The sequence below is a fragment of the Amphiprion ocellaris genome, chromosome 17 (genome assembly GCF_022539595.1).
Source record: "Amphiprion ocellaris isolate individual 3 ecotype Okinawa chromosome 17, ASM2253959v1, whole genome shotgun sequence".
NCBI classification, from domain to species: domain Eukaryota; kingdom Metazoa; phylum Chordata; class Actinopteri; family Pomacentridae; genus Amphiprion; species Amphiprion ocellaris.
The window spans coordinates 29,663,342-29,687,978 of NC_072782.1; the positions used below are offsets into that span (position 1 = coordinate 29,663,342).

The 24,637-nt window shown below is 39.0% G+C and overlaps 1 long non-coding RNA gene and 1 pseudogene across 2 annotated transcripts; both read left to right on the plus strand.

The window, feature by feature from the left end:
- The first annotated feature begins 7,059 nt into the window (after window positions 1-7,059).
- Window positions 7,060-13,576, plus strand: LOC111565668 (DNA repair endonuclease XPF-like; annotated as a pseudogene).
- Window positions 13,577-14,854: 1,278 nt separating this feature from the next.
- On the plus strand, window positions 14,855-19,246 carry LOC129350908 (uncharacterized). 2 transcript variants are annotated; one of them, XR_008604492.1, is made up of 2 exons: window positions 14,855-14,962; window positions 17,003-19,246. It is a non-coding gene; the product is annotated as an uncharacterized LOC129350908 (long non-coding RNA). The 2 variants fall into 2 exon arrangements; XR_008604493.1 differs by lacking the exon at window positions 14,855-14,962 and adding an exon at window positions 15,592-16,119.
- Window positions 19,247-24,637: the final 5,391 nt, after the last annotated feature.

Genomic DNA, 24,637 nt, shown 5'->3' on the forward strand with positions numbered 1-24,637 from the left:
AAATTGACAATGGCCATGGCATTTATATTTTTGTTCAGTGTATGTGGTTGTTTCAACACTTCTGATCTGCAGTGAGTTAGGAGATATAAACACAGGGAGTTTGAGACAGAAAGTTAGACATTTGAAGGTGAGATTTGTGTAGCTGGATAAAGGTAAGGGAAGGTAAGTAAGGTGAGTTAAGGTACAGTAAGGTGTTCACAATGGATCCTAATATGGTGAAGGAGATGGAGAACTTCCTGCAGCAGAATGCCTAATCAATAGGCTCTACAGCCAAAGGCCAATACACTATAAAGAGAAGATGTGAAAATTACACAAGGGTAAATGGTGAATCTTGTCACTTTAAACCTACAGCTCACTCCTGGAGATTTACGAATATGTTTGACCCAATGGATGTGCAGCATCTTCATATATGCCGCAGATGGAAGCTGGGTGACTATTTCGCCAAAGTAGTAACCTCTCCTGAAGAGGCTGACCAAATCCTCCTGTCTCTCCATGCCAGTGACCATGGAGGCCACTGTGGCATGGGAAAACAGTGGACGCCATAGCCCTTAGATATTACTGGCCTAGTATGGAAAAGGACATACGAAAATGGGAAACAGATAAGATAAGTTAAAGGTGAGTGAAGGTAAAGTAAGGTAAGGTGTTGGATCCTAATATGGTAAAGGAGACTGAGGATTTCCTGCGGCAGAATGCCTAATAGGCCACTAACTTTTGGTGTGGATGTCTATTGCTGCGCTTGATTTGTCAGTATTTCTCTCCAGTGGTACATAAACTTTAGGCAGGGCAAAAGAAAGAGGTTTTGTGGAGCCAGCTTTACAAATTATTCAGAAAGAACCTACAGGAACAACTTGCTCCAGGCAAACTTGTAGAAAGTGAGGTAAGCAAATTTAAACAAAATATATAAGTAAAATTGAAAGTGGTATTTTTTTTGACACGTAATGCTGAACTTTATTAGAGATAATAATTGCATACCTGACAACTGCTGTCTGTGACATGAGGACAGCTGGAAAAAGAGCAATGTTGATAGACTCCTACAAAATGACTGCTATCTGGCATGGAAATGTCAAAGGCCTAAAGAAGATAAGGGATATAAATGTGACCACAATGTGTGGACAGCTAGGTGGTTTTTTCATAATTACAGATCAGCCCTATGGACTTTGATGTCATAGTAGGAGCCATTTGTGATCAAAGCCATTGGACACTGACTGTAAAAGCCCTTTGCTACTTTCACATTAGACCAGTGGTTCTCAAATTCTTTCTGTCGGGCCCCCCTTCGGAGGACAAAAAACTTTCGTGCCCCCCCAATAACTGTGTGTATATATATATATATATATATATATATATATATATATATATATATATATATATATATATATATATATATATATATATATATATATATATATATATATATATATATATATATATATATATATATATATAAAGAAACCAAGTATTCAGTTCAGTATTTAGTAAATATTTTCTCGGTGGAGGAATGCAGAGTGTAATTACAACCAAGCTAATGTAATCGTGAGACTAAAATAATGACAAATTAAATTTGAAAGTTCGAAATGAGGGAAGCAAGGTAGTATAATTCACTCAAATGGTCCATGTGTTGTTTCATATATAACCTGGTTCCCCACAGAGTAAGAACATCACAGCAGATAAGTGACAGATAGAAACATCAAAGTGGCTGAATTGGAGCCTGACGTCTTGCAGCTCTGATGACTCATGTCTGTGGATTGTGGCTGTGCTCAGCTTGGTCCTGCTCTGCTGCCGTCGTTCATGAACTCAGACCCATCATGGTCCGTCCAGCCTCCCTCTGATGGCACAAAAAAGTGGGCTGACAGAGTTTCACAAAGCCCAGCTGGCAGGTTTTGTTATGAAAACACATTAGAGCTCTGTTTGTAGTGGTGCATTACAGGAATAATCCAAATACAGCGCTAGTAGAGCTGTTTGTCTGGACCCATGTTGCTATCTGACACTGTATTTTGTTGCAGCAGCTGATTTGTGTTTGATTATTGTAAGTTTTGGAAGACCTTATCATCGGACTGACATTTTGCTATGTATACTGACAAACATGTTTGAATCTCTGTGCCACGCAACAAAATTACAAAGTCCCACTGCTTACCAAATTCTCATTTTTTTTAAATACAGGGGGTTTATGATTCTCTTTGAGCTGTTTCCTGTCATAACTGCCGCACTCACAACTCACTTGGAGAAAATCAGACACCATAAAATTTGGAGTTGTTTTGAAAGTTAGAACTGTTGGGCAAAGCAGCAGCAAGCTCTCAAGTTGTTTTGTCTGGAAATGAATTAAATGCTCATCATGAGGCTTTTCTGACCCTTATTCTACCAACTAAAGACAATATGAACCAAACATCACAGTAATAATGTTTGCAGCTTGAAAGGTTTATCTCAGTCATGAAATTCTATTATTTTTGTATTTATTTATTTATTTAAATTGTGCAGGCAGGATTAATGAAGCAGACAAAAAAATGTCTGTTGAAATCCTGTTTTGAACAGTGATGCTGAGTTTGGACACATCAGCTGCTTATATTAATAATATATATTTTTAAAACATTCATATGGATTGTGTCAGATAACTTTGGGGCTCCACACACATCAGAGGTGATGGAAAGTGCTGCACATACATGGAAAAAAGAAATGTACAGTATAGATCATTCATTTAACTGCGTATCAACATTTTCCACGCACAGGCCCGTGCGTGTTCTATTGGAAGCCATGGCAACAGCACGTGATGAGCCTATAAAAGGCCTGCAGACCTTCCATCGTTCTCTTCGTGATCGTTTCGCAAAAGGACCCGAAAGCTGGATAGCTGAGCTCGAAAGCTTGTTGGGAACTAACTTTTTGACGGAAAAACTCATCGGACACCCAGAGGAAGTTAAAGAAGAAGAAGAAAGAAGAAGACAGCAGCAGTCGGAGAGAAGCAGCACCTGTCCAGACAGACACCATGGAGGTAGGAACATTTAACTCGTGATTTTTCTGTGTTTAGCTCATTAAATGACCTCTTTTCAGTACAAAAATGGAAGTTTCGTATGTAACAGAATTTCATGTCCCGTTTGAAAAACAGAATTTGTGTGATAGTGACGTTTTCTGGGTGTAACACTGTTCAATTTTACTGTAAAAATGGCAAGTTTATTTGTGTAGCACGATTCACACACAAAGCAATTCAAGATGCTCTACAGTGGCAAAGAAATACATTCAGAAAAATGATTTAAATGTAGACATACATTAAAATCATAGAACTAAAATATAAAAGTAGACATCGAGATAACAAAAGTGCATTAAAAGACAAGAAAATAGATTGAGCATCGAAAAGAAAGCTGCAGTGAACAATATGATTTAAAAGGTCGCTAATAATGCTGTTGTGATCTGCTAAAATAGTTGTTTTTATTTATTAGGGGCATTAATTAGTCAAAATGAGCTTAAATGTGTAGAAACAAGATGGCGTCTGCATCATTTTTCATAAAAAGCTTAAATCTGTATTTTTGGTAACCATGGAGACGATGGAACTATTAGGAGAAGTTAGGAGGAGACGTCACGTCGTCAGAACGTGCAGGTTGAAACGATGCAGCTGAGTTTGAAGATATTCAGAGCTGATCCTGTTTATAAATGAATGTTCAGGTGTTGTTTAAAACTCACCGTCAGATTTGTGTTGTTCTGAACTCAGAGCTGAAGTGAACTCAGCGTCTGACAGTAAGAAACTGTGGAATCTGTCATGTAAACTCCACCTGTTGTTATTTCATCAGTCTGAAATGTGTTTTCACTCATTGTTGTTTTATTATTCAATTTATATTTCACTCCGAGTCAGACAGAGAGCTGTTTTGTTGTTTTATTATACAACTGTGAGTGACTGTGGGCGCGTCCTGCGTCAAGGCGCCACGGTCTCCTCACAACTCTTTACAACTTCTAACCTGGAGATTCATTGAAAAAAACCTAAATCTTAATATGAAACTGTTTACAGAAGCTCACGTTTGTTTATTAATTTCGGATGAGGCCTGTTGTTGGATGCGCATAATATGGTGAGGGTAGCCAAGGGTCAGCGTGCGTAATTACGCACGCGGTTTTGCGCGCTGCAGCTGGTCGGTGTATCAGTGTTTTATGGTGGTGATGGAGAATGTGGCATCATCTTGTAAACACTCTCTGTGGATCACTGAAGGCCCTCAGAGCCTCTTTTCAAACTTTCTGATAAAAATTCATTTTAATATGTTATGAGACAAATGTGGTTAATTGGGTCGAATGTGGTGAATCCGGTAAAATGATGCTTCTACATGTGTAACTTTGTAGATTACCGAATGTGAGTGTATTTAAATCTGTGTTTATTCATATTAGGATAAATCTGTGGAAGTGACAGATATAAATATGACTCCAGTCAGATAAAATAAGAAGAATATAATGTTTTTAAAGTCTATTACTATTACAGAAATATCCAGTGATCCCAGAAAGCATCACTGATGATGCGTTTAAGTGTATCAACATGATGTATTACACTGTTTAAAATTTATTTGAATGAACCTGTTGTGATTTTGTCTGATGAATCTATTCTGATTTTATTTGAATGTATTTTATCTTACTCTATTTCATATATTTCTGTTTGAATATTGTGATTTATGTCAGATGTGATGTGATCAGACTTTATTTGAATGAACCTGCAGTGATGATGTCTGATCGATCTATTCCAACTTTATTTGAATGTATTTTCTAATAATAATAATAATAATAATAATAATACATTTTATATGTGTAGCGCTTTTCATCACACTCAAAGACACTTTACATAGTCACATTATAAAAACATAAAACGCATCACACAATAAATTAGTTCTGTATATTAAAGCAGCTCTGAACAGGTAGGTCTTGATGAGGGATTTAGCAAGTGTTCAGGTTGGTGCAGCCAGATGTGGCAGATGTGTTGGAGCACATAAAGGTTAGTATGATTCACCCTCACATTTTACATCATTCAGTGAGGGGAACACTCTGCAGCAGTTCAGCTGCCGTCGAAAAAGGTAAGTTTCTATCCTTTCTCCCTTTATTCTCTTCACACTCTGCATTCAGTGATACACTGTAAAATTTTGGGACAGATGCTGCCGTATTTTTTTCTGTGTTTCTTTTTGAGACCCGATGCCTGATGACTCCAGGACCTCCAGCCAAACCAGATGAGACTCAACTCCAGCACTTCCATGCAGACGAGGGACAGAGGGACAGAAGGACTGAGGAACAGAAGGACAGAGGGACAGACGGACAGAAGGACAGAAGGACAGAAGGACAGAAGGACAGAGGGACAGAGGGACAGAGGGACAGAGGGACAGAGGGACAGAAGGACAGAAGGACAGAGGGACAGAAGGACAGAGGGACCGAGGCCACGAGACGACGACACCCAGAGACGACCAACAGCCATGAGTGGAGGAACAGGAAGGATGTTAAGGAGCTGGAGGAGCAGGATGCACTGCTAATTTAAATGGGCTTTAGTCAAAAGACGACAGATACTGCATGTTTACAGAAGACTTTAGTACATAGTTATGTCTGCATCTCTGACTAAAGGAAGATGCTATAAATCTAGACTGCTGGGTGACTTCCCATGATGCACCTCTCCTCTTTGGAGAAAGAGGAAACTTTGGATTTGTTGGGTTTCACTGTTCTTAACCTGATTATATGAGGTTCCTGGAGTTGACATATGTAGTAAACTGGTAGAATCTAATTAAAATGTAATGTAACTGAACTGAATATCAGACTGAACACATTTCATTTAAACATGTTGGGGACAAGTTCATTCTTTGTTTGACCTGATCGAACTTGAAAAGAGACAAACACCAAAACAAGAAAACTGCATCTGTTTGTTCAGGAGTTTAACATCATCATCCTTTCCTTTGATATTAGATTTCAGAGAAACACATTTTATGGCTGGGAAATTATATTAGGCTGAAACAATGTATTTAAAACTGAAAAACATCTGTGATGTTCTAAAACTGTACAGTGTTTGAATCAAGAAATGGTTATTTGTAACTTGGGATAAACACAAAAGAGAGTATTTACTGAATACACAAATGTTGCATCCCATAGTATTAACACACTAAGCTCATTTCTAGTGGTTGTTTTCTGAGATTACCAAAATACAGTAGATAATGAAATAATACAAATAAAACTAGTAACCAGTTTATTCCTTATTTTTGCAGAGTTTACATGAACTTCTTAACAGCTGAAAATTTTTCTGAAAAACTCTTTTCTCATCAGTTTTGTCTAAAATGACTTTTTTTGAGAGAGAGAAATGAAAGAGAAAAAACAGAATCATCTATGTAGAAATCTTGTTTATGTATTTTTACACATCATTTCCAAAATGAAAGTCTTTTAATTTACTTATTTCAAATTTCAGTACGTCTGTATCATCACAAAGTAACTGCTTTTGCTTACTGAAAGAACGTAGTTTGTGTTGATTTAACAGAATTCTTGCTGATAAAGAAAAAACACTGTGGTAAGCTGTATGACACCAGGAGGCTGCATGCCTTGATGTAAAAAGATAACTAGACTGGAAACATCAATGCTGATTTTATACCAGCACATCTTAAATAAGAACCAGAGTCAAATATCATTAATCACATAAATCATCTGGATGTAGAGGTTGCTTACATTTCACATATATATGTACATATCTCTGCGTTTAGAAAAAAAGTGTTTAGCTGTTTAACTGCTTGTATATTCCAGCATATTTTTGTTTTAAAAAGTATAAACCATGAATTGCAGACATGTAGCATAAATAACAATGTGTTGCTCAGGTTTGGTTGTTTTCAAAAGAATGCACTGAATTTGCTAAAATAAGAAATCCTATGTTGATATTTTTGTTGATTACTTTTGTAGACAAGATATGATACTTACAGAGATAGTAGAGTCGCTTAGCCAGCCCTGTTCTGTAGTAAATAAAGACAGATTCATAACTGCTAAGATCCTCCCTGTCACTTGATGGCGCTGTGGGCCCTGAACGCACCACTCACTGTCTCTCACTCCACGTTTGTTTTTAGCGTCACCGCAGGAAGTTCGGTTTCAAAACACTGAACAACAAGCAGAAGAGCAGCTGCTGTACATCACAATGACTTATTTCACATTTAGCTAACAGTAATTCTTGGCAGTAAGTGGCAGTTTGGTGATTTCATTATCTTGTGGACCTTTAGCTGTTTCCAAAATGGCGGGACCGCTGCTGGAGTTTGAGACCGAGATGTTCCTGAGCCTCTTCGACTGTGACGGGCTGCTGGTGGTGGCTGAGGGGATGGGGGTCGACCGCATCCTGCTGCAGTTCATGCGGGTTTACTCGGAGCAGGGCAGCCTGGTCCTCCTGCTCAACACAACCACACCTGAACAGGTAAGCTTAGCTTAGCATGCTACACATTACCTGTGAACGCCACACCCGTTGCTAGGTGGTAGGTGCTAGCAAGGCGGCTAATATGGACAACAGTAAAACAGTAATAATCCGGCCTTTTTCGCTGTTGTCCTGACGTTTCGGTATTATTTTGCCTGCTCTATACCCTGCATTATAACCTGTTTAGTTTTTACGACTTGACAGTGATTTAAAGGACCAGTTCAACTTATATAATGCAGTTTCCCACCTAGCAAAAGTGATTGCAGCCCCTTCATTGTATCTGAAATGGTGGTGTTGCACCAGAATTGCCTGGTTTCATTCACTGAGGCTGTAATTTGAAGTTTATGGCTTATATCGTAAATGCAAAAGAGATCACTTCTGTTTATATATATATATTTAAAACCCTTCTGCAACGTAAATGTAAACAAGGTTATTACACATACCAAACACATACAAAACATAGAAAATAATACAGTATTATTACTTGTAGTCATTCTAAATGTCAGGCCAGATTACATAAAAAAACTCTAACGTTTCTTGGTCACAATTATGCAGTTAAGACAAAGTTTCACAAAGATAAAGTTTTGCTATCACCACAGCCATAAAATTGTGTGTATTTGGATGCTCTGTCCATTTGGTCCAGATAAAAGCAGCTGTAGACGTGTGTAATCTGGATGATACAGCTTTAATTGTCAGTTTTGGGTAGATGATCAGTTTTTGGCACAACACCTGTTATTTGTTCAAAGACACTGTGGCTAAAAATAATATCCAACAACAAGCTGACATGTTCCTACCAGTAATTTACATAACTGAAGCAACAGAGCATCAGCGCTGTCCTGTTTGTCACTAACACTGCTGTAAAACACCTCATCTTAGCTGCTTCTTTGTGTTTAACAATATTTCAGACAGAAGTGTTGTCACACTTCAGAGAAGGAGAGCCTTTTATGAGGTAATAAATGTTGGATTCTAAATTGTAGTGTCTTTGCCTTTATCACAGAAGTGTCTGTTTAGATAAATGAAAAAAATTTGACTGTCCCACTTCCCACAGGAAAAAATCATATTTGATATCTTTTAATAAATATTACGATGGAGATATTGAAGCAGAAATGATGATATGATCTTTGCTAGGGCCTGTACCAAACAAACCTGTTGCCTCATTTCTGGAAAATACAATTTGTAGTCCTGAACATCTCTATGTAACTGCAGTGCTTCATTTATAATGCTTTGTTGTGACACATTTGTAAGACCCTGTGATTTGGATTCTGCACTTGGCCATATTACAATTTTGATAACACTTAACTTATTTGTTCAGACCTATTAATGGAATTCCTTAATGTTAGCTGGCAATCCGAAGACTATCCAAGTCATTCTGATTTTAAGTATAAAAATCTTTTTTCAATATATGGATAAACCAGGTGTGACTTTTAAAATTCATTCATGGATGGATGACACTGAATCAAAACATGCTGAGTTATTCTTGTATTCATAAAGCATTTTGTATTTTAAGTGTCTCAGATACTCTTTGGATTGCGGATCAGTACTCGGGACCTCCATTAATGAAAAGACAGTCATTATTTCATCTCTACTGTTTACTGACCCCATCCTTTAGGAGCACCTGATTTAGTATTTTATTCACTTTTAAGCTACCAACATGATTGTTTTTGACCCACTGTAACAATCTAGATTTTTTTCACCATTAGTTTTTTTTAGGATTTGTCATCGCAGAACTGTGTAGGCGACCTAAACACTACACTAGGCAAGAAGATAAAAATTTTGCATGATTCTGGGTTATCAACATTGTGAATTGTACTTTTTCTCAATGTGCAAAGTTGTGTAGAACAGGAAAATCAAGATTTGTTTTTACCTTGTGAGCAAGTCTGTTTGCTGTTTTTATAAGATGGAAGACTGAACATTTCTACGTTGAAACAGCAGTGAACTGATGAAAAAACACAGTTACATCTGAGCCATTTTGAGCCATGAAGGGATTATTTTCATTTAAAATAACAATAAATGACTGGAGAACACGTTATCAACATAGTTTCTTTCTCAGGAGTATTTCACGGAGCAGTTGAGAGTGGAGGGAGTCACCCACCTGCCGAGGACGGTCACCAGCGATGTCCAGAGCGCTGAGCGTTATAACGTTTACACTGAGGGAGGGGTGCTGTTTGTCACCACCAGAATCCTGGTGGTGGACTTCCTCGCTGACCGCATCCCTGCTCATCTTATATCAGGTCAGAAAATGAGAGCCACGTTTGTTTTCTTTCATATTCTTCATCATTAGCAGTTATTAGTCTCAATTATCTTGCAATATTTGCTGGTGTATTTGCATGTTATAGTAGCTGCATACATGCTTTATCGTCTCACTTTATTTTAAAACGGTACAAAACCAAAGAAGTTGTGTTAGTTTAACCTTTTCAAATGCATGCAGTATTTACAGCCTTTTGATCCACCCCCCCTCTAGGTATCCTGGTGTATCGCGCCCATAAAATAATTGAGTCATGCCAAGAGGCCTTCACCCTTCGTCTGTTCAGACAGAAGAACAAGACGGGCTTCATTAAGGCCTTCACTGACAAGGCCACAGCTTTCTCCTCAGGCTTCTGCCAAGTAGAGCGTGTGATGAGAAACCTCTTCGTCAAGAAGCTGTACTTGTGGCCCAGGTACAATGAGCTTATTCCATGGCAAACATTTCATTTAACACATTGTATTTTATTAATAAAATACCTTGTTGATAATCTATGAAGGAGGTGAATGTTCTTTCTTTAAAGTTCTGTTTGTTTCACTCCCATCCAGACTATCCGTCACTACCTGGACCCCCTGTGGCATCAGCTAGGAGCAAAGACCAAGGCTCTGGTTCAGGACCTGAAGGTGCTGAGGGTCCTCCTGCTCTACCTCACCCAGTACGACTGTGTCACCTTCTTCGATTTGCTCGAGTCCCTGCGCTCCAGCCAGAAGAACTTTGGCTCCAATTCAGGTAAACTAGATGTACTTAGTTGCTCTCAGTGCCTGATCGAGGGAAAATTCCTGCTTAATTTTTGTAATCTATTGATTGTTTCTGTGTTTGATTGCTTGTGTCTGTTGTGACTTTCAGGTTGGCTGTTCCTGGACTCCAGTACCTCCATGTTTGTGAACGCTAGGAGCAGAGTGTACCGTGTTCCTGAGAGCAAAAAGAAACTCAAAGTTGGAGCAGAAGCTGAGAAACAGAAGCCAACCTCTGCCTCAGGTAACTGACCAATGAGCACATCTCTGACAGTGTCTTCTTCAAAGTAGATATCCAAATGATTAAATGCTTGTGTGTGTATTCGTGTTGAAACGACTAAAGGCTCAGTCTATTGTGTGGGTTTCAGAGGTGAAGCGGGAGCTGGTGCTGGAGAAGAGCCCAAAGTGGGAGGCTCTGACTGAGGTGCTGGAGGAGATCGAGAGGGAGAACAAGAGCTCTCAACATGAACCAGGTTAGAGCTCAGTGCTGTTAAACTACTATAGGAATCTGTTGTGTCAACAGTGCATTTAAACCTATGAATTTACAAAAAAATGTACCATTGTTAGAGCATTTTGATCAGCCTCTTAGCTTTTCCAACTTCCTGGTGCACAGCATGGTCCCTTGAAATCCAATGTAAAAGTTCCAGCTTGGTGGAGACCAGAATAAAACATACAAGCACACAGGAGATTACAAGTGTTCAAATAGGAATGAATGGAGTTCTGATTGACTAGCATAGCATAGGTGTTGGTCAGTGATAGGAGACAACACAAGCTGAGTAAAGTTTGTTGAAAAATTCACCATAAAAGGGTCAATCCAGTTCTGTCATGTATATGCTTTTGATTCATTATTTATATCCCTGTTGTACATACATGTTGTCTAACCACTAACCACCTAACATGTCGCCCTCAGGTCGGGTTCTGATTTGTGCCAGTGATGACCGGACTTGTGCTCAGCTGCAGCAGCGCATCAAACACGGCTCTGATTGGCTGCTCAACCGCCTGTACACGAGAACAATCGGCAAACGGGACTCTGCTGCAGTTGCTGCCTTGGAACTGGACTTAGAGAAAAGGGGAAAAGGCCGAGTCAAAAAAGTGTCCAAAGGGAAGGAACCCGCACAGAAAAAAAACACAAAGACCACAAAAACCAAAAGCAGACCGTCACTCACACTGACCCAGATGGTTGGGAAACAGGAGACAGGTGAAGCAGCAGTGATGGGCAGCAGCGGAGACGAGGACGAACTGATGGAGGAACATGAAGGAGAGGAAGAACAGCTTAAATTAGATTTGTCATCAGACGACTATTACGGCGTCCTAAAGGAACCGCTGACTGTGATCCATCCACTGAAAGGCTGCACCGACCCCCACAGCTTGACCCGGGTGCTGCACAAGGTGGAGCCCAGCTTTGTGGTTCTGTACGACGCTGAACTGAGTTTTGTTCGCCAGCTGGAGATTTACAAAGCTAACCGCCCTGGAAAGACACTTAGGGTGTATTTCCTCATCTATGGAGGCTCAACAGAAGAACAGAAGTACCTGACAGCACTGTCTAAAGAAAAGAAAGTGTTTGAACATCTCATCAGGTTAGAACCATTTCTTTCCCCTCAAACCCCTTGGAACTAATATCTGCTTAGTTAAGTGCTGGCTTCTCATTGGTGTTTATGTGTGTGTTTTTCTGTAGGGAAAAGGCTACTATGGTCATTCCAGAGGAGAGGGAAGGACGAGAAGACACCAACCTAGATCTTGCTAGAAACTTAGAACCTGCAAATGCCACCACCAACACCCGCAAAGCAGGTATGTCGATTTTATTCAGTTTCTAAATGTCTATATGGGTCATTCCACCTCAACTTACCAATTTAATGAAAAGTTTACACCTGACCATCTTCAGTTTGACTGATATTTTGTTAAATGGTGAATATTGATTGAGTTTAACATGTGTACAAAAAAGATTAGCGCAAAAATGAATTCAAATTGAATTCAAAAACTAATGTTGCTTGTGACCACAGATTTTACACATGGTCAACTCAATCAATATTCATCACTTTAAAAAAAATAAGAAATCTGTCAAATTGAAGATGGTTGGGTGTGGGCCGTTCAATGAAAAACCCATATTTATTTTCTGCCTTTAGTTTTTGACTCATGTCTTGTGTTTTATTTCCATTCCGTGTCCAATAACCAGGAGGCCAGGAGCAGTCCAGAGAGCCTTCACGAGTCATTGTGGACATGCGTGAGTTCCGCAGTGAGTTGCCTTCCTTGCTGCACCGCCGTGGGCTGGACATTGATCTCGTCACCCAAGAAGTTGGCGACTACATTTTAACTCCAGACACTTGCGTTGAGCGTAAGAGTGTCAGTGACCTGATCGGCTCGTTGCAGAGCGGCCGCCTCTACACCCAGTGCCTCTCCATGACCCGCTACTACAGGAAAGCAGTGCTGCTCATCGAGTTCGACCCGGCTAAACCGTTTTCCCTCATGGCCCGGTCAGACTTCCGTCATGAGATATCGTCAAATGATGTTTCTTCAAAGCTTACTTTACTCACATTGCACTTCCCTCGCCTCCGTATACTCTGGTGCCCCTCCCCACACGCCACAGCCGAGCTCTTCCTGGAACTAAAACAAGGCCGACCTGAACCCGATGCTTCAGCAGCTCAGGCGGTCACAGCTGAGTCAGACCTTGTGGCTGAACCAACAGACCTCTACAACCCCGGACCTTATGACTTCCTCTTGAAAATGCCGGGGGTCAATATGAAAAACTACAGGGCTCTTATTAAAAATGCAGGCAGTTTGGCAGACCTAGCCGAACTCAGCCAGAACAAGCTGGCAGAAATACTTGGGAATGCTAATAACGCTAAGTTGCTGTATGAGTTTCTGCATAATGTCGCTGATGTTCCTGCTCCTGTTCAGAAGACCAAACAGACATGATGGACAGTAAGTCAGATATTTTGACCGATATATGTGAATAACTTTTCAGTGACATCAGGATCATTTTTTGTCATCCAAATGTGTGTTGTTTTAATATGCAGAATGAATTTAATATCGCAAATATTTGTATTGTATTTTGGAAACTACTTTGCAAATGTGTGCAATTGTATTATTTTTACTCAGAAACAAACAATATTTTTACATTGTGCAATAATAAAATGTCAACTTCTTTTGAAATTTATAATAACGTGTTATTTCAAAGTACAGCTTTCCAGAACAACACAGCTGTTTAATTAAATTCATGTTTGTAAAGCACTGATTCAGAACATAAATGACCTCAGGGCACCTCATATCGTGGGTCACCCAGCAACCCAACAAACCCAGTGATTCTAGTAGGAAAACTCCAGCAGAACCAGGCTCAGGGACGGTGGCATTTGCCTCGCCTGGTTAGGGTGATTGTAAAGAGGAGAGAGGAAGAGACAGCAGACAGACACAGATAATAAATGTAACACGAGAACAATAAACACTCCAGAGTTTGGTCGGATTTGTAACCACAGATCAGAGTAGTGCCACTCCAAAGAACAAAGATACCTGCAGACAAAACACAAACTAGAGCAGAAAGAACATATACACAGGGAGAACACGCAAACTCCATGCAGAAAGATCCCGGGAAAGCCGAGACGTGAACCAGGGACCTTCTCGCTGCAAGGCGAAAGTGCTAACCACTACGCCACTGTGCAGCCCCGGATAAGACATAAGAACATAAAAATTTAAAAAATTGAAAAAAACTGAAAAAGAGCAAATGTGTGTTCTATTTGAATGACAAACTTCTCTGCAGAAACATTTACCACTTGAGGGTTAACATAGATTTCCATGACCTTCTCCTCCATTGCTCTCATTGCACCAGGTTCAACAACCTCAAAATGAGATTAGAATAAAGCATTAATGAAAATGTGTTGAAGAGAAATTGGACTGCCACATGTTGCAATCAGTATCAATCTTAAACAACACAATTTAGTCATAATGGGTTTAAATGAGATCATTTTTGTCCCTAATAGCTTCAATTTCAATTTCAATTTAGTCTATTTGAAAGGGGACAATACAATTTCTTAAAACACATGATTACACATGGTTAAAAAAGCCAGACACTTGATAGGGCACTAATGTAACAAATAACATATACATAACAAACTGTTAAGAGAGCACAAGGCACACGATCAGTGTATTTATCTGGCAATTGGATTTTCCGTTTTGAAACAGGTATTGAAAGACAAAAAACGAGTGGTTATTTGATTTTCGTTTTAAAATACAAAAATTAAAATTGAAATACAAGGCGTTTTTCCTTTTCGTGATCAAAAAGGGATATACGAAATTTTAAAAATGCTTTGATTTTCATTTCATATTTAGAATAACAAAAAAATAAAATCAGTAAGAGACAGAAAAAAAAAAAGTCCGTTTTTTTTTATTTTCTGAGACCGGAAGTGATCATCGGCAAGTGTGGAGCCAAACGACAACAAGATTCTCAGAGGGCGGCGCCAGAGAGCAGTGATTGGTCAGACTGACTGAGAGCCAGAGAGCAGTGATTGGTCAGACCAAAGATAGAAGACAGCGTGCTAGCGTATCTGTTCCATGTATAGCTATGGTCGGCACGTCTGGTAGCATCTCTGACTGCTGTTGACCTTGTTTTTGGAGTAAAACACGGTAAGAAGATAAATACTTCTAAAAAGTAGCGTTGTTTTGTTGTACGTTAAGTCAGCGACTTGTGAAGAGTTGTGTTTTGTCGTGTTTGAGCAGTTGGTCCGGACGCGTTAGCTAGCTAAGCGGTTAAGTTAGCTAGCTAAGCGGCTAAGTTAGCTAGCGGGCTAATTAACACAGGTGGCTAACTTACCGCTGAACACCTGTATTAGTTGCTGCCTGTCCGTCATTATTAGAATGACCTTCTCAACCTGTATTTCTCTGCTGTGTATTTTAGCTTTTAAAAAAGTTATTTTACTTTAATGTTCACTGAAACCCGTTGAGCTGCACTGAAGTTTAACATTCAGCTGGTTTGAATTAAACTGCGCTTAACTTAACATTGCGCAACATTCCCTCTCTGAATCTCCATATTTTCATTGAATTCCTTCTCTCTTCCACTGCTCAAGTTCAATCCAGTATATAAAATGACATTAATAGTGAATAAACTAACAACCAGCCATTGTATTTATTTATTGTTGCATGTATTTGTAGTAAAACATGAGTTGAAACATCCTACTTTTGGATCTAGAACTGCACAAGCCGTTCATTTTCAGTCACCTGACGAGTTAAACTCCCCTTTCCCCCTTTCTCTATATGTATAGAAGTACTTATACATATGAAATATTTATAAAAGTTTTTGTTTTCCTGATGTGTGTATTCATTATTTTGGCTGACTCTGACTCTGTGAACTTAATGAGAACAAAACTGTCATTTAATTGTTGCTTTGAAAGCTTCTTTAGTGAAAACCAGCTGGTGTTCTGCTTTGAAACAAACTGCTGTTGAGGTCTGTGTTTTTAGGTTTAACCCCACAGTTTCTGAATGAACTGATAGTTTGTTTTTTTTTCTTGATCAATGTGGACGTTATAATTGATGGTAACATTTACTGATCATATAATCAGCATGACAATATAACAGTATAACATTCTGACCACCTGACTAATACTGTGTTGGTCCCTTTATGCTGCTAAAACTCCTCTGACCCAGTGGTTCATCAGAACCTCTGGGGATCCTGTGGATTCTGTGGATCCTGTGGGTTGTAGGGTGGGTCCTACCTAGACCAGGCTGATCCTGGACCATCCCACAGATGCTCCATCAGATCTGGATGTGGGGAGTGTGGAACCCAGGTGAACAGCTCAGCTCTGTCGTGTTCCTCGGACCACTCCTGAGTAGTTTTAATTTGTCCTGCTGAGGGTGGCAGCTGACATCAAGGACTGCTGTTGCCATGGAGACTAGGGGGTTGTTTGTCCTGCAGTGTTTACGTGGTGGTACATGTCAAACATCCACATGAACGTCAAGGTTTCCCAGCAGAACGTTGCATTAGAACAAGATGATGGATGTTGTTCTCTTCAGCTGTCAGTGGTCAGAATGTTGTGGCTGATTGGTGGATCTGTCTGCCTTTACTCTGACATCCAGAGTTATACAAAAGTGTAGAATGTGTGCAGTGCAGAAGAGATTTACTTTATTGGATGCGGTTTTAGTGGTTCCATGAGAGAAAATCATATCCATATACAGATTTTTATTAATTCCAGGGCTGGTTCAGTAAAGATTATAATAATAACTACATCAGATAATTCTTTGTCGCAGTTGGAATTTTGCAGACTGAGAGATGGTTGAGAAGGTTTCAGTTCTTGTTTTAGCAAAATATGTTATAATAGAAGATCTTTATTGTCATTGTACATGAAATTATCTGCAAACCAGCAAAGTGTATCAGTCTGAGGTATCTAAAAATAAATGTCAAGAAAAATGCTTCTAAAGCCAATAATAAACAGAATATTTTGAGGGAATATTGTAAAAAAGAAAGAAAAGCTCCATTCTCACTCCTCTCAGGATAAACTGTCATTAAAATTGACTTTAAATTTAGCTTCAACACGAGATAAAAACATTTACTTTCATTACTGATGTTGTCAAGTTTTAATAAAGTTCATGCTACTTTTATAAAATGATGGAAGTGAATAAATAGTATTTCTGTGATCTGTGTTTGATTCTGTCTTTTCTCCTGTCATCCAGATGTTCAGAGGGAGATGATGCCACATCTGGTCCAGCTGATGGAAGGTCTTGAAGTTCTCTGACTGGCCTCGACTGAAGATGGTCGTCTCACTGGATTTAAGGTTCAGATGCTCAGTAACAAACTCCACCAATGAGTCAACAGGGAAGCTTTAGGTTTATTAAATGTTGCTATGAAGGTTTCGCTGTTTTTCTTTGTGAATGCAATGAGCTCCAACTGAAACTTGAATTAGAACTTAGAAGTAAATCCTTCCATCTGAAAGGATTTAGTGGCATTAATAACCTCACAACATTCTAATTATTATTCCAGTCTTGGTTGGAAATAGAATCTCTGTATTGATTCAAGTAAAAACTGAACTTCACAGCATGTTGGAGCAAAGCAACCAGATGAAAACTGTGATGGTGTTGGATTGTCAGACCGTAATGTTGCAGCTCAAAGCAGCTTTTCTAGCTCAGTTCATTCTGACATTCAGCTATGAATCAACACAGCAGATGGTGATCCATGCTGTGGAAGTCTCACATCTCCTGATTTAATGGAGCTGCTTTGCACTTTTTACAGTTTATTCACCAACACTTTATTTAATAAAAGTCCCATCTAGTTTTTATGAGGAATGTGATGTTTTAATTTCTCTGTGAATAACTGCAGTCTAATGCAACAGCTGGAGTTGTAACATCTGTCCTGATATTGATCATGAAGTATTGATCAGAATACTTATGGTCAGCAGTCATCCCTGAAGTTTTACATTAAAATCTTTACTTGTGTTGTGAACTTTGGTAAGAAGCAGAAACTTTAGCGTTGCCATGGATACATGAGTGTTCTATTCTGTCCATGTTTCCATTTTGGGAAATTCAGTCCAGCAGATGAGTTTGTTTTTACTGCCAGCTACCATTCAGTCTGAGATATTAAGAATAAATAAATGTGCATAATGTGGAAATGAACAGATTTTATTTTTATTTATTCCTACAGTTGCTGCATGTAAAGTTCCAGAATGTGGAGGAATTTAGTCGCACAATCACAGACAATAAATATTATCTTAAAGTCGGGTTATTGTTGTTTATCAGCACAATACAAAAAGATTCATGTTAGAAATATTCCAGTTAAGACTCTAGAATATCATGATTTATGTAAATTTACCTCAATAATATGAATGTTCAGGTTAAGATTATGTAGTGATATTTATTATGTAAGTTTAGCTGATTAAAGTTTGACTCTGTACTACAATATTGTTATTATTATTATTATAATTTACATCATTATTATAATATTTAGGGTCAGACCCTACAGTATTGAGATTAAGAAATCAAACATTCTATAAAATGTAAATACACTGAACTCATTTGGATATATTTAAGTGAGACTCTACAATATTATTTGACACAAATCTATCTAAATCCAAATTTTAATCATTTTTACTCCAAACATTTACTGGGCTGGTTTAAATATTAAAATCACTCCTTTCTAATCCTCTGCTGTACGTTCAAACCTGAGGCCTTAAATAGAAACACACAAGTATCTGATTAAAGGAACTTCTGCAGAGTCCTGGTTCCACAACATGGTGATAGAATTATAGACAAACTTTAACAAAAGCTGCCTGAGAGTTTACAGGTTTTTATGTTAAATTTCTTCAGTAATTTAATAAGAGTTATCAGCAAAAATCAAGTGTTCATTTGATGAACTTCATTTCCTAAAACATCCAGAATTGGAGCTCATATCTTTGGCAGCTGTAAAGTTTCTGCTCCTTCAAAGTTCACAACACAATGAATGAATTCCTAAAACACTCTCAATGCTGGAGAGCGTTTGTGATGCTGAAGCAGTGAGCAGTTTTTCTGTTTCTTCTCTGGAGATGCACAATGAGGGACGTCTGCAGAGACTGAGAAAGAGTCTCACCACATCCTGACATGAGGAAAAAGACTTTATTGAAGACTACAATGAGAAAAACTATCAGACAGCAGACGGCTGCATTCAAGGTGAGCTCTGAACATTTGATCTGGAACAGGAATTCAATAACGGCAGCATGAGCTTCATTTCAGTCTGTAGCTGCTGAATTCATGGATGAATCATCTGGCACTCGAGAGGAAGACCATCAAACATCCACGTCAGCTGATGGAGGTCCAAGAGTCTCACCCAACAAACAACCTACAGAGTGAAGACCTCGAATCTGATTGGACGGCCTCCTATTCAGCCACGTGTGAACAAATGCCTCTAAGCTGATTTGTTTTCTAAAATAAATCTAGTTTGAGTTCTAATCTATGCCTGTGTGTTTGCTTCTTTACACCGCTGTTAACAGTTTAGGCTGTTAGATTGTTCCAGATAAGACAAGTACAAGATTCTTCAGAGCCGTTCTACCACGAGCCTGACAGGAAGAACTCCAACAGCTACTTAATGTTCCTGTGGTTCCCTCAAGGCTACAGGAGGAGTCCTACGAGGACGAGCCGGTCCACCTGATGGTGGCCAGTCGCTGCGGTTCAAAGCCAACACCGACTACGTGGACTTCTACTGGACCACACGGAGGCCTTCAAACCGGACCAACAAGTTCAGCGACTCCCCGACTCGTGGGTCTGAGGACGCCGCCCAGCCTCGGTCCAGCCGGCCTCCTGTCTGTGGGTGTTTGAGTGCTGAGAGGTTTGTGGATGCATGTGAATGTGTCTGTGTTGAAACAGCAGCTTTGGACTCAGTAACGCCGGGAAAAACCAAGAGCTCCTTTATTTGTGACTTCCACTAAAAAAACTGATGAAAATAAGTTTGCCAGGGTTCTGACTGATAACAGATTATTAAATAATGAAAATAATCCTTTAAATATTCCTTTAAACAATCCTTTTAGGTCTACATTTCCTTTACACTGACTCTCTTTTTTTCTCATTATCCCTTATTAATCCCACGAGGGGAAATTCTGATTTTCGCATATCTCCCCAACTGGGGGAGTCAGAGCGACGGGTCAGTCATGGTACAGCGCCCCTGGAGCAGGACGGGTTAAGGGCCTTGCTCAAGAACCTCTGACCTTCTGATCAGTAGTCCAGAGACTTAACCGTTGTGCCACCACTGTCCCAAACGAGCAGGAATTGAACCTGGGCCGCTGCGTCGGGGACAAGCCCCTGTACATGGGTCCCCCGCTTAACGCGCTGAGCTATACGGGCACCCCATTCTTGGTAAATGTACAAGTATTTTGGGTGGAATATACCATTAAGCCTAATGTTCAAGGGTTTTTCTGGGAATATACCATTAAACCAACCTTTTAGGTAAATGTTGGGTAGAATATACCATCAGATCAACCTTTTAGGTCTACATTGAAAGATTTTAGAGTAGAATATTACTCCAAACCATCCTTTTGGTCTACATTTAAGGTGGAATACTCCTTTACACCAAGATTTTTTGGTCAAGGATTTTGGATGGAATACTCGGTTAAACCAACATTTTAGGTGCATGTCCAGGGATTTTTGGTGGAATGTTCCTTTAAAGTGGATGTTTGAGGACCTTGTAGGTGGAATACTTCCTGAAACCAACCTTTTAGGTCAACATTCAAAGATTTAAGGTGGAATATTCCTTTAAACCAAGCTAAATTTCATGTTTTGATCATTATCAAGTGAGAAACCTCAATCCAGACTCCTCATAATGACGTTTGAGATTTATGCTGCTGGTATTTGTTTAGTCCAGACTAAATGACAGAAATCCACAATTTTATTTCAGGACTCAGTTATTAAATGTCAAAACAATCCATGTGACTCTAAAAACTCAACAGCTTTACAAACTCTAAGATTAAACTTTCCACAAGGATCCAAAATAAGTTGGACTTCTACATGAGAGCTTTAATTATTCTTCATCTACTTCCTGAAAAGTTTGGTCAATAAAAAAGACAAAAACTAGTATTTTCAGCTGAACTAACGACAGACTTTGTGATTTTTCTGCTCGCATGTTGTGTTGTTGTAAACTTCCTCTTTCAAATAAATATCCTCCTAACCCCCTGGAAACCAGCGTTTGTCCTGTTTTTGTGTTGCTCCTCGGCGACCCTATACAGCCGGGTCCTAATGTTTTTTAGCAACACACCATACTATGACATTTTTACAATGACGGTTCTACTATGGAACCAGTTTGACATGTTCAGGTGTTCTTTGTGTGAAAACTCAGAGATTTCAGGGATCAGAAGGTGGTTTTCAACTTTCTTTGTTAACTTTCTGCCTCAACTTTAAATTTCCTTCACTAACCCAGCCCTCTGGACTTCCAGTAAGCTGTGTTCCTATTGGCTGTCCAGGTGGCTGCTTGGTGTTATCAGGAACACCTGAGCAGCTCAGTGTCTTCCTGCTTTATTTAGCTGCAGACAAACATTTCCTCTGCTTCTGTTCACCACTGAACCGGGTTTGAATCCATTGCTTTAGTTTGTTCTTTAAGACGTTGGCTTGCAGCTTCCAGCAGTAAAATCATCTTTAATGTGTTTCTTGGTGTGTTTTAGGGCTTTGTACTGGATAGTTGTCTTGGTAAATGAGGTTCTTTAGCCACAGTTAGCACATGGTGCTAATGTGTGCAGTGATTAGTGGATTTGGTACAGCTGAGTTGTGTCTTTATCTTGGCTGTAGTGAGTCTTTAGAGGTTTCTGGTCAGACACATTCTGTATTCTTGTTTGTGAAGCAACGTTGGTTGTCCTGAAGGTAAGAGTTCCTGTCCTGATTCTCTGTTCTCAGAGGTTCTCTGGTAGGCTGCAGGAGACTTTAGCGTTTGGGTTGTACTAGTTTGGTTTTTGTATGGTTTCATTTGGACGACTATCTTGAGGCTCCTCCATGTGGTTTAGTGAGGTTTTCTTTAACAGTTCTACAAAGCAACCTGCAGCAGAAGAGACTTTGAGAGTTTTTAGGAAGTTCTGGAGACCAGACTTTAGAGCAGCAGAAACATTTGTCAGTAGTTTGAGCAGGAGAAGGTGATCTTCAGAGTAGAAATGAGATGGAAACCTTCTTGATCCGTGTGGTGAGGTCCTGTACCAAGAGTTTGAGCAGGTTGTGAAGAGTCTGTAGTTCTTTGGTCTGAAAGCACAAGAAGAGTCGACTCATTAAAGGAGAAAACAGGAGATATTGTTGGTTCTTCTGTCGCTCTGCAGTTTCCAGTTTCCTTAGACTGAATATCAAGTTTATATTTTAAATGATTTCCCATGTGAGCCCAAGAAGACTTCAATAAACTCCCTCCATCCCCTGAACACAACACATTTTATTACCATGTTAATTTTTTTTTTAAAAATATGTTTTTGAGGTTTAATCATAGTTTTAGCATAGTTTTTTTCTCTTTGCTTGTTTAGTTTTGTCATCTGTGTGAAAGGTGCTAAACAAATAAAGTTGAATTGATAAACTGAATAATTGACTAACTCATGATTGTGACAACAGAAGTATTTTCATTGTGATTTAAGAGTTTGTTTCATTTTTAAGGTTGGGATTAAAATCTTGACAGAAAAAAAAATAAAGAAATAAACTACATAAAAAAAGCAATTAAATCAAAGGAAAAAAACATTTAATACAATAAAACTTTTAAAAAGAAAATTAAATATCAAATACAATTAAATGATATTAAACAGACAAAATATTTAATTAGATAATTAAACAGAAGATACAAAACGTAATTATGAAATTAAAGTTTATTAAACAAAATATTAAACATTAAAGATGAAATATTTTAGATAATTAAACAAAAAAATACAATTAAACAAGAAGAATATTAAACATTTTTAAAAAATACAAAACATTTAATTAGATTATTAAACCTTTAAAAAGATGAAACATTTAATTAAAAAAATAAATGTTTAATTAGAAAATTAAATCTTAAAGACAATAAAACTTTAAATAGGAATTAAACAGAAAATACAATGAAGCATTTAAAAAGAAAATTAAACATTAATAGGTGGTAAAACATTTAAAAAGAAAAACCTTAAAGATTTAATCGAAAAATTAAACATTGGGAAAGAAAAGGAAATTTTTCAAACAAGCCGAATAAACATTTGAAAAAACAATTAAACATTAAAAAGACAAAACATTTCGAAATCAAATCAGACATTAGAAAAGAATAAACGGTGAGAAACAAGCAAAACTAAACATTTAAGAAGAATCAAACTAAAGACAAAACATTTGAAAAGACACCAGTTAGACTTTAGAAGATCAAATTAAACAGAAGAGACAATAAAACGATCAAAAAGAGCAAAAACAGATAAAGGTCTTCAAGTGTTTTCTAGTCTGAAATGAAAACATCAAGTTGTTTCTTCGAACATTTCCTCTTTCTATGTTCTTGGTCTGATTGTGGACAGATTTACTAAGAACTCATTTCAGAAAACTGCTTTCCAGATAAAGTCTACTGGTAGTTGAAGGCATTGATCAAACTAATGTTACCTTCTGATCTCCACAAACTTTACTGTTCAGTGAAGAGAATCAAAGTTTGTTGAGGATTTCTAAAAAACCCACAGGTGAAGGTCTGAGAAGAACTCAGATGGATGATCTAAATGTGAAATCAAGACTCATGGTCACAAGTTTTAAGGCTTCTGTTAACCAGAAAGTTCAAACTAACAGAGAAGTACTCAAGAAGTTTTAGGTTTTCAGTCCTCAGACTGTCTGAAGGTTCAAACTAACAGAGAACTACTCAGGAACTTAGAAGATATCAGTCCTTGGACTGTCTGAAAGTTCAATCTAACAGAGAACTACTGTGGGACTTAGAAAATTTCAGCCCTCAGACTGTGTGAAAGCTCAGGTCCTGAGGACTCGGGAGGTGTGGAGGCTTTGGAAAGTCTTGGAACTGAGGGTTCCACCCTCCAGAACAAAGGCTGAAGCCCAACCTCCTGAGAAAAACGGTCGAGACAAGACTCGAGTTAAAAAAAAACTCGAAAATGACAAAAACTAGATGATAAATGCGCAAAAAAAAGAAAAATTAGTATCTGAGCGAGTAGCTCAGGGGGATAAGAGGAGAGACTGCGGACTGGAAGGTCGCAGGATCGAGACCCGCCACCGGCCTTTTTCTTTCTTTGTCTTTGTCAGTATTTGAGAAAATTTAAGAAGTGTCTGGTCTTGAACCAGCGACCTGCAGCTCCATAGGCAAATCCTTAACTCACTGAGCTACAGATCAGATACAAAGAAATAAATTCGTCGTCCCTTTGACATCGTAGTTCCTCAAGTGACCACATGGGTGGAGCCAAGGCGGAGTCTGGGTGGAGTCAGGGCGGAGAGTTGGGGGGGGGGGGGGGGGGGGGGGGGGGGGGGGGGCCACCACCCACCTCCCCGCCTACTCTCCGCCCTGACTCCACCCAGACTCCCCCATCTCTCCCCACCACCCACCACACCTTCCCCCGCCCGACGAGTTCCTCGAGTCTCCACGAGTTCTTCGAGTCTCCACGAGTTCTTCGAGTCTCCACAGGTTTTCCCCAGTTTCTGGAGTTTCCACGAGGTCGGAGGCAGAACAAGTTGTCATGAAGAGGTGTTGAAGTCGGCCAGGATGGACTGACTTTTTACAGCGACTAGAAGGAAGACGACTAGAAGAGCAGGTCTTTAACCACCATCCATAAAATCCATGGAGTCGCTCCAGAGAAATGAAGGGACGTCAACTTTTATCAACCTCCATCCAGATGTTCAACTTCATATCTTTACTTTGAGATTTGTAGCACCACAAACCTTTAGTATCAC